The 7,500-nt window shown below is 57.2% G+C and overlaps 9 non-coding genes across 9 annotated transcripts; all 9 read left to right on the forward strand.

The window, feature by feature from the left end:
* The first annotated feature begins 570 nt into the window (after positions 1–570).
* LOC140414098 (5S ribosomal RNA) lies at positions 571–689 on the forward strand. The gene has a single exon (XR_011943243.1). It is a non-coding gene; the product is annotated as a 5S ribosomal RNA (ribosomal RNA).
* Positions 690–1,383: 694 nt separating this feature from the next.
* LOC140413403 (5S ribosomal RNA) lies at positions 1,384–1,502 on the forward strand. Its single transcript, XR_011942573.1, has one exon. It is a non-coding gene; the product is annotated as a 5S ribosomal RNA (ribosomal RNA).
* Positions 1,503–2,192: 690 nt separating this feature from the next.
* LOC140414110 (5S ribosomal RNA) lies at positions 2,193–2,311 on the forward strand. Its single transcript, XR_011943255.1, has one exon. It is a non-coding gene; the product is annotated as a 5S ribosomal RNA (ribosomal RNA).
* Positions 2,312–3,001: 690 nt separating this feature from the next.
* LOC140413284 (5S ribosomal RNA) lies at positions 3,002–3,120 on the forward strand. Its single transcript, XR_011942458.1, has one exon. It is a non-coding gene; the product is annotated as a 5S ribosomal RNA (ribosomal RNA).
* A 694-nt stretch (positions 3,121–3,814) lies between these two features.
* LOC140413405 (5S ribosomal RNA) lies at positions 3,815–3,933 on the forward strand. Its single transcript, XR_011942575.1, has one exon. It is a non-coding gene; the product is annotated as a 5S ribosomal RNA (ribosomal RNA).
* Positions 3,934–4,623: 690 nt separating this feature from the next.
* On the forward strand, positions 4,624–4,742 carry LOC140414121 (5S ribosomal RNA). The gene has a single exon (XR_011943267.1). It is a non-coding gene; the product is annotated as a 5S ribosomal RNA (ribosomal RNA).
* Positions 4,743–5,436: 694 nt separating this feature from the next.
* LOC140414133 (5S ribosomal RNA) lies at positions 5,437–5,555 on the forward strand. Its single transcript, XR_011943279.1, has one exon. It is a non-coding gene; the product is annotated as a 5S ribosomal RNA (ribosomal RNA).
* A 694-nt stretch (positions 5,556–6,249) lies between these two features.
* On the forward strand, positions 6,250–6,368 carry LOC140414183 (5S ribosomal RNA). Its single transcript, XR_011943326.1, has one exon. It is a non-coding gene; the product is annotated as a 5S ribosomal RNA (ribosomal RNA).
* A 694-nt stretch (positions 6,369–7,062) lies between these two features.
* LOC140413482 (5S ribosomal RNA) lies at positions 7,063–7,181 on the forward strand. Its single transcript, XR_011942650.1, has one exon. It is a non-coding gene; the product is annotated as a 5S ribosomal RNA (ribosomal RNA).
* The last annotated feature ends 319 nt before the right edge of the window (positions 7,182–7,500 follow it).

The raw sequence follows: 7,500 nt of genomic DNA on the forward strand, positions 1-7,500 counted from the left end.
GCGGCTTGGTCGGGCCATTCAGCTGCTGCAGCTTTGCCGGGCCTTTGCAACGCAGCACGGTTGTGTGCCTTGGCGTGCTGCACTTTGATGGGCACGCCAGCTGGCTCGTGTGGCCGCAAGCCAGTGTGTCGGCAGGACGTTCTCTCTCCTAGCCTGAAGGCGCCGCATGAATGCAAGTTGTGGCATTGGGGCTGGTGTGGAAAGCGAAGGAAGAGAGAGCTGGCTTGCATTGCCTGCCTGACCCTTGTGCTGGCTGTGCTGAGAGAAGTGCGCAGCGTTGCAATGTGGAAAGGCAGCAGCGTGCAGGCGGCAGGCTGGTGTGAGGTAGGCGGGGCTTGCAGTTTTCCTTGAGGAGGTGGAGAAGAAAAAAGAGAGCTCGGTGGGGATGGCATGAAGGGGAGCGAGTATCAGGCATATAGGCTAGAATTAGCAGGAGAAGGAGAGAAAGAGGAGGAGAGTTGAAGTAGAAGTAGAAAAAGAGAGAGAAAAAATTGAAAACAACCGGAAAGAAGAAGTGGCGAGGGTGCTAGGGTGGCCAGCTTGAATAGGCGAGAAGACGGTGCTGCAGATGCCTACGGCCATACTAGTCTGAAAACGCCCGATCTCGTCTGATCTCGGAAGCTAAGCAGACTCAGGCCTGGTTAGTACTTGGATGGGAGACCGCCTGGGAATACCAGGTGCAGTAGGCTTTTGCGGCCAGCAGTGACTGCTCACGCCAAGCACTCTCCACACCAGAGGCAGGCCAACCTTTTGCTGCTCTCTGCGTCCTCGCCATTCCTCCCAACACTTGCCTGCGGGCTCAACTCAGGCAGGCGGCTTGGTCGGGCCATTCAGCTGCTGCAGCTTTGCCGGGCCTTTGCAACGCAGCACGGTTGTGTGCCTTGGCGTGCTGCACTTTGATGGGCACGCCAGCTGGCTCGTGTGGCCGCAAGCCAGTGTGTCGGCAGGACGTTCTCTCTCCTAGCCTGAAGGCGCCGCATGAATGCAAGTTGTGGCATTGGGGCTGGTGTGGAAAGCGAAGGAAGAGAGAGCTGGCTTGCATTGCCTGCCTGACCCTTGTGCTGGCTGTGCTGAGAGAAGTGCGCAGCGTTGCAATGTGGAAAGGCAGCAGCGTGCAGGCGGCAGGCTGGTGTGAGGTAGGCGGGGCTTGCAGTTTTCCTTGAGGAGGTGGAGAAGAAAAAAGAGAGCTCGGTGGGGATGGCATGAAGGGGAGCGAGTATCAGGCATATAGGCTAGAATTAGCAGGAGAAGGAGAGAAAGAGGAGGAGAAGTAGAAGTAGAAGTAGAAAAAGAGAGAGAAAAAATTGAAAACAACCGGAAAGAAGAAGTGGCGAGGGTGCTAGGGTGGCCAACTTGAATAGGCGAGAAGACGGTGCTGCAGATGCCTACGGCCATACTAGTCTGAAAATGCCCGATCTCGTCTGATCTCGGAAGCTAAGCAGACTCAGGCCTGGTTAGTACTTGGATGGGAGACCGCCTGGGAATACCAGGTGCAGTAGGCTTTTGCGGCCAGCAGAGACTGCTCACGCCAAGCACCCTCCACACCAGAGGCAGGCCAACCTTTTGCTGCTCTCTGCGTCCTCGCCATTCCTCCCAACACTTGCCTGCGGGCTCAACTCAGGCAGGCGGCTTGGTCGGGCCATTCAGCTGCTGCAGCTTTGCCGGGCCTTTGCAACGCAGCACGGTTGGGTGCCTTGGCGTGCTGCACTTTGATGGGCCCGCCAGCTGGCCCGTGTGGCCGCAAGCCAGTGTGTCGGCAGGACGTTCTCCTAGCCTGAAGGCGCCGCATGAATGCAAGTTGTGGCATTGGGGCTGGTGTGGAAAGCGAAGGAAGAGAGAGCTGGCTTGCATTGCCTGCCTGACCCTTGTGCTGGCTGTGCTGAGAGAAGTGCGCAGCGTTGCAATGTGGAAAGGCAGCAGCGTGCAGGCGGCAGGCTGGTGTGAGATAGGCGGGGCTTGCAGTTTTCCTTGAGGAGGTGGAGAAGAAAAAAGAGAGCTCGGTGGGGATGGCATGAAGGGGAGCGAGTATCAGGCATATAGGCTAGAATTAGCAGGAGAAGGAGAGAAAGAGGAGGAGAAGTAGAAGTAGAAGTAGAAAAAGAGAGAGAAAAAATTGAAAACAACCGGAAAGAAGAAGTGGCGAGGGTGCTAGGGTGGCCAGCTTGAATAGGCGAGAAGACGGTGCTGCAGATGCCTACGGCCATACTAGTCTGAAAACGCCCGATCTCGTCTGATCTCGGAAGCTAAGCAGACTCAGGCCTGGTTAGTACTTGGATGGGAGACCGCCTGGGAATACCAGGTGCAGTAGGCTTTTGCGGCCAGCAGAGACTGCTCACGCCAAGCACTCTCCACTCCAGAGGCAGGCCAACCTTTTGCTGCTCTCTGCGTCCTCGCCATTCCTCCCAACACTTGCCTGCGGGCTCAACTCAGGCAGGCGGCTTGGTCGGGCCATTCAGCTGCTGCAGCTTTGCCGGGCCTTTGCAACGCAGCACGGTTGTGTGCCTTGGCGTGCTGCACTTTGATGGGCCCGCCAGCTGGCCAGTGTGGCCGCAAGCCAGTGTGTCGGCAGGACGTTCTCCTAGCCTGAAGGCGCCGCATGAATGCAAGTTGTGGCATTGGGGCTGGTGTGGAAAGCGAAGGAAGAGAGAGCTGGCTTGCATTGCCTGCCTGACCCTTGTGCTGGCTGTGCTGAGAGAAGTGCGCAGCGTTGCAATGTGGAAAGGCAGCAGCGTGCAGGCGGCAGGCTGGTGTGAGGTGGGCGGGGCTTGCAGTTTTCCTTGGGGAGGTGGAGAAGAAAAAAGAGAGCTAGGTGGGGACGGCATGAAGGGGAGCGAGTATCAGGCATATAGGCTAGAATTAGCAGGAGAAGGAGAGAAAGAGGAGGAGAAGTAGAAGTAGAAGTAGAAAAAGAGAGAGAAAAAATTGAAAACAACCGGAAAGAAGAAGTGGCGAGGGTGCTAGGGTGGCCAGCTTGAATAGGCGAGAAGACGGTGCTGCAGATGCCTACGGCCATACTAGTCTGAAAACGCCCGATCTCGTCTGATCTCGGAAGCTAAGCAGGCTCAGGCCTGGTTAGTACTTGGATGGGAGACCGCCTGGGAATACCAGGTGCAGTAGGCTTTTGCGGCCAGCAGTGACTGCTCACGCCAAGCACTCTCCACACCAGAGGCAGGCCAACCTTTTGCTGCTCTCTGCGTCCTCGCCATTCCTCCCAACACTTGCCTGCGGGCTCAACTCAGGCAGGCGGCTTGGTCGGGCCATTCAGCTGCTGCAGCTTTGCCGGGCCTTTGCAACGCAGCACGGTTGTGTGCCTTGGCGTGCTGCACTTTGATGGGCACGCCAGCTGGCCCGTGTGGCCGCAAGCCAGTGTGTCGGCAGGACGTTCTCTCTCCTAGCCTGAAGGCGCCGCATGAATGCAAGTTGTGGCATTGGGGCTGGTGTGGAAAGCGAAGGAAGAGAGAGCTGGCTTGCATTGCCTGCCTGACCCTTGTGCTGGCTGTGCTGAGAGAAGTGCGCAGCGTTGCAATGTGGAAAGGCAGCAGCGTGCAGGCGGCAGGCTGGTGTGAGGTAGGCGGGGCTTGCAGTTTTCCTTGAGGAGGTGGAGAAGAAAAAAGAGAGCTCGGTGGGGATGGCATGAAGGGGAGCGAGTATCAGGCATATAGGCTAGAATTAGCAGGAGAAGGAGAGAAAGAGGAGGAGAAGTAGAAGTAGAAGTAGAAAAAGAGAGAGAAAAAATTGAAAACAACCGGAAAGAAGAAGTGGCGAGGGTGCTAGGGTGGCCAACTTGAATAGGCGAGAAGACGGTGCTGCAGATGCCTACGGCCATACTAGTCTGAAAATGCCCGATCTCGTCTGATCTCGGAAGCTAAGCAGACTCAGGCCTGGTTAGTACTTGGATGGGAGACCGCCTGGGAATACCAGGTGCAGTAGGCTTTTGCGGCCAGCAGAGACTGCTCACGCCAAGCACCCTCCACACCAGAGGCAGGCCAACCTTTTGCTGCTCTCTGCGTCCTCGCCATTCCTCCCAACACTTGCCTGCGGGCTCAACTCAGGCAGGCGGCTTGGTCGGGCCATTCAGCTGCTGCAGCTTTGCCGGGCCTTTGCAACGCAGCACGGTTGGGTGCCTTGGCGTGCTGCACTTTGATGGGCCCGCCAGCTGGCCCGTGTGGCCGCAAGCCAGTGTGTCGGCAGGACGTTCTCCTAGCCTGAAGGCGCCGCATGAATGCAAGTTGTGGCATTGGGGCTGGTGTGGAAAGCGAAGGAAGAGAGAGCTGGCTTGCATTGCCTGCCTGACCCTTGTGCTGGCTGTGCTGAGAGAAGTGCGCAGCGTTGCAATGTGGAAAGGCAGCAGCGTGCAGGCGGCAGGCTGGTGTGAGATAGGCGGGGCTTGCAGTTTTCCTTGAGGAGGTGGAGAAGAAAAAAGAGAGCTCGGTGGGGATGGCATGAAGGGGAGCGAGTATCAGGCATATAGGCTAGAATTAGCAGGAGAAGGAGAGAAAGAGGAGGAGAAGTAGAAGTAGAAGTAGAAAAAGAGAGAGAAAAAATTGAAAACAACCGGAAAGAAGAAGTGGCGAGGGTGCTAGGGTGGCCAGCTTGAATAGGCGAGAAGACGGTGCTGCAGATGCCTACGGCCATACTAGTCTGAAAACGCCCGATCTCGTCTGATCTCGGAAGCTAAGCAGACTCAGGCCTGGTTAGTACTTGGATGGGAGACCGCCTGGGAATACCAGGTGCAGTAGGCTTTTGCGGCCAGCAGTGACTGCTCACGCCAAGCACTCTCCACACCAGAGGCAGGCCAACCTTTTGCTGCTCTCTGCGTCCTCGCCATTCCTCCCAACACTTGCCTGCGGGCTCAACTCAGGCAGGCGGCTTGGTCGGGCCATTCAGCTGCTGCAGCTTTGCCGGGCCTTTGCAACGCAGCACGGTTGTGTGCCTTGGCGTGCTGCACTTTGATGGGCACGCCAGCTGGCCCGTGTGGCCGCAAGCCAGTGTGTCGGCAGGACGTTCTCTCTCCTAGCCTGAAGGCGCCGCATGAATGCAAGTTGTGGCATTGGGGCTGGTGTGGAAAGCGAAGGAAGAGAGAGCTGGCTTGCATTGCCTGCCTGACCCTTGTGCTGGCTGTGCTGAGAGAAGTGCGCAGCGTTGCAATGTGGAAAGGCAGCAGCGTGCAGGCGGCAGGCTGGTGTGAGGTAGGCGGGGCTTGCAGTTTTCCTTGAGGAGGTGGAGAAGAAAAAAGAGAGCTCGGTGGGGATGGCATGAAGGGGAGCGAGTATCAGGCATATAGGCTAGAATTAGCAGGAGAAGGAGAGAAAGAGGAGGAGAAGTAGAAGTAGAAGTAGAAAAAGAGAGAGAAAAAATTGAAAACAACCGGAAAGAAGAAGTGGCGAGGGTGCTAGGGTGGCCAGCTTGAATAGGCGAGAAGACGGTGCTGCAGATGCCTACGGCCATACTAGTCTGAAAACGCCCGATCTCGTCTGATCTCGGAAGCTAAGCAGACTCAGGCCTGGTTAGTACTTGGATGGGAGACCGCCTGGGAATACCAGGTGCAGTAGGCTTTTGCGGCCAGCAGTGACTGCTCACGCCAAGCACTCTCCACACCAGAGGCAGGCCAACCTTTTGCTGCTCTCTGCGTCCTCGCCATTCCTCCCAACACTTGCCTGCGGGCTCAACTCAGGCAGGCGGCTTGGTCGGGCCATTCAGCTGCTGCAGCTTTGCCGGGCCTTTGCAACGCAGCACGGTTGTGTGCCTTGGCGTGCTGCACTTTGATGGGCCCGCCAGCTGGCCCGTGTGGCCGCAAGCCAGTGTGTCGGCAGGACGTTCTCTCTCCTAGCCTGAAGGCGCCGCATGAATGCAAGTTGTGGCATTGGGGCTGGTGTGGAAAGCGAAGGAAGAGAGAGCTGGCTTGCATTGCCTGCCTGACCCTTGTGCTGGCTGTGCTGAGAGAAGTGCGCAGCGTTGCAATGTGGAAAGGCGGCAGCGTGCAGGCGGCAGGCTGGTGTGAGGTGGGCGGGGCTTGCAGTTTTCCTTGGGGAGGTGGAGAAGAAAAAAGAGAGCTAGGTGGGGACGGCATGAAGGGGAGCGAGTATCAGGCATATAGGCTAGAATTAGCAGGAGAAGGAGAGAAAGAGGAGGAGAAGTAGAAGTAGAAGTAGAAAAAGAGAGAGAAAAAATTGAAAACAACCGGAAAGAAGAAGTGGCGAGGGTGCTAGGGTGGCCAGCTTGAATAGGCGAGAAGACGGTGCTGCAGATGCCTACGGCCATACTAGTCTGAAAACGCCCGATCTCGTCTGATCTCGGAAACTAAGCAGACTCAGGCCTGGTTAGTACTTGGATGGGAGACCGCCTGGGAATACCAGGTGCAGTAGGCTTTTGCGGCCAGCAGTGACTGCTCACGCCAAGCACTCTCCACACCAGAGGCAGGCCAACCTTTTGCTGCTCTCTGCGTCCTCGCCATTCCTCCCAACACTTGCCTGCGGGCTCAACTCAGGCAGGCGGCTTGGTCGGGCCATTCAGCTGCTGCAGCTTTGCCGGGCCTTTGCAACGCAGCACGGTTGTGTGCCTTGGCGTGCTGCACTTTGATGGGCACGCCAGCTGGCCCGTGTGGCCGCAAGCCAGTGTGTCGGCAGGACGTTCTCTCTCCTAGCCTGAAGGCGCCGCATGAATGCAAGTTGTGGCATTGGGGCTGGTGTGGAAAGCGAAGGAAGAGAGAGCTGGCTTGCATTGCCTGCCTGACCCTTGTGCTGGCTGTGCTGAGAGAAGTGCGCAGCGTTGCAATGTGGAAAGGCAGCAGCGTGCAGGCGGCAGGCTGGTGTGAGGTAGGCGGGGCTTGCAGTTTTCCTTGAGGAGGTGGAGAAGAAAAAAGAGAGCTCGGTGGGGATGGCATGAAGGGGAGCGAGTATCAGGCATATAGGCTAGAATTAGCAGGAGAAGGAGAGAAAGAGGAGGAGAAGTAGAAGTAGAAGTAGAAAAAGAGAGAGAAAAAATTGAAAACAACCGGAAAGAAGAAGTGGCGAGGGTGCTAGGGTGGCCAGCTTGAATAGGCGAGAAGACGGTGCTGCAGATGCCTACGGCCATACTAGTCTGAAAACGCCCGATCTCGTCTGATCTCGGAAGCTAAGCAGACTCAGGCCTGGTTAGTACTTGGATGGGAGACCGCCTGGGAATACCAGGTGCAGTAGTCTTTTGCGGCCAGCAGTGACTGCTCACGCCAAGCACTCTCCACACCAGAGGCAGGCCAACCTTTTGCTGCTCTCTGCGTCCTCGCCATTCCTCCCAACACTTGCCTGCGGGCTCAACTCAGGCAGGCGGCTTGGTCGGGCCATTCAGCTGCTGCAGCTTTGCCGGGCCTTTGCAACGCAGCACGGTTGGGTGCCTTGGCGTGCTGCACTTTGATGGGCCCGCCAGCTGGCCCGTGTGGCCGCAAGCCAGTGTGTCGGCAGGACGTTCTCCTAGCCTGAAGGCGCCGCATGAATGCAAGTTGTGGCATTGGGGCTGGTGTGG

The sequence above is a fragment of the Scyliorhinus torazame genome, chromosome 4 (assembly GCF_047496885.1).
Source record: "Scyliorhinus torazame isolate Kashiwa2021f chromosome 4, sScyTor2.1, whole genome shotgun sequence".
NCBI classification, from domain to species: domain Eukaryota; kingdom Metazoa; phylum Chordata; class Chondrichthyes; order Carcharhiniformes; family Scyliorhinidae; genus Scyliorhinus; species Scyliorhinus torazame.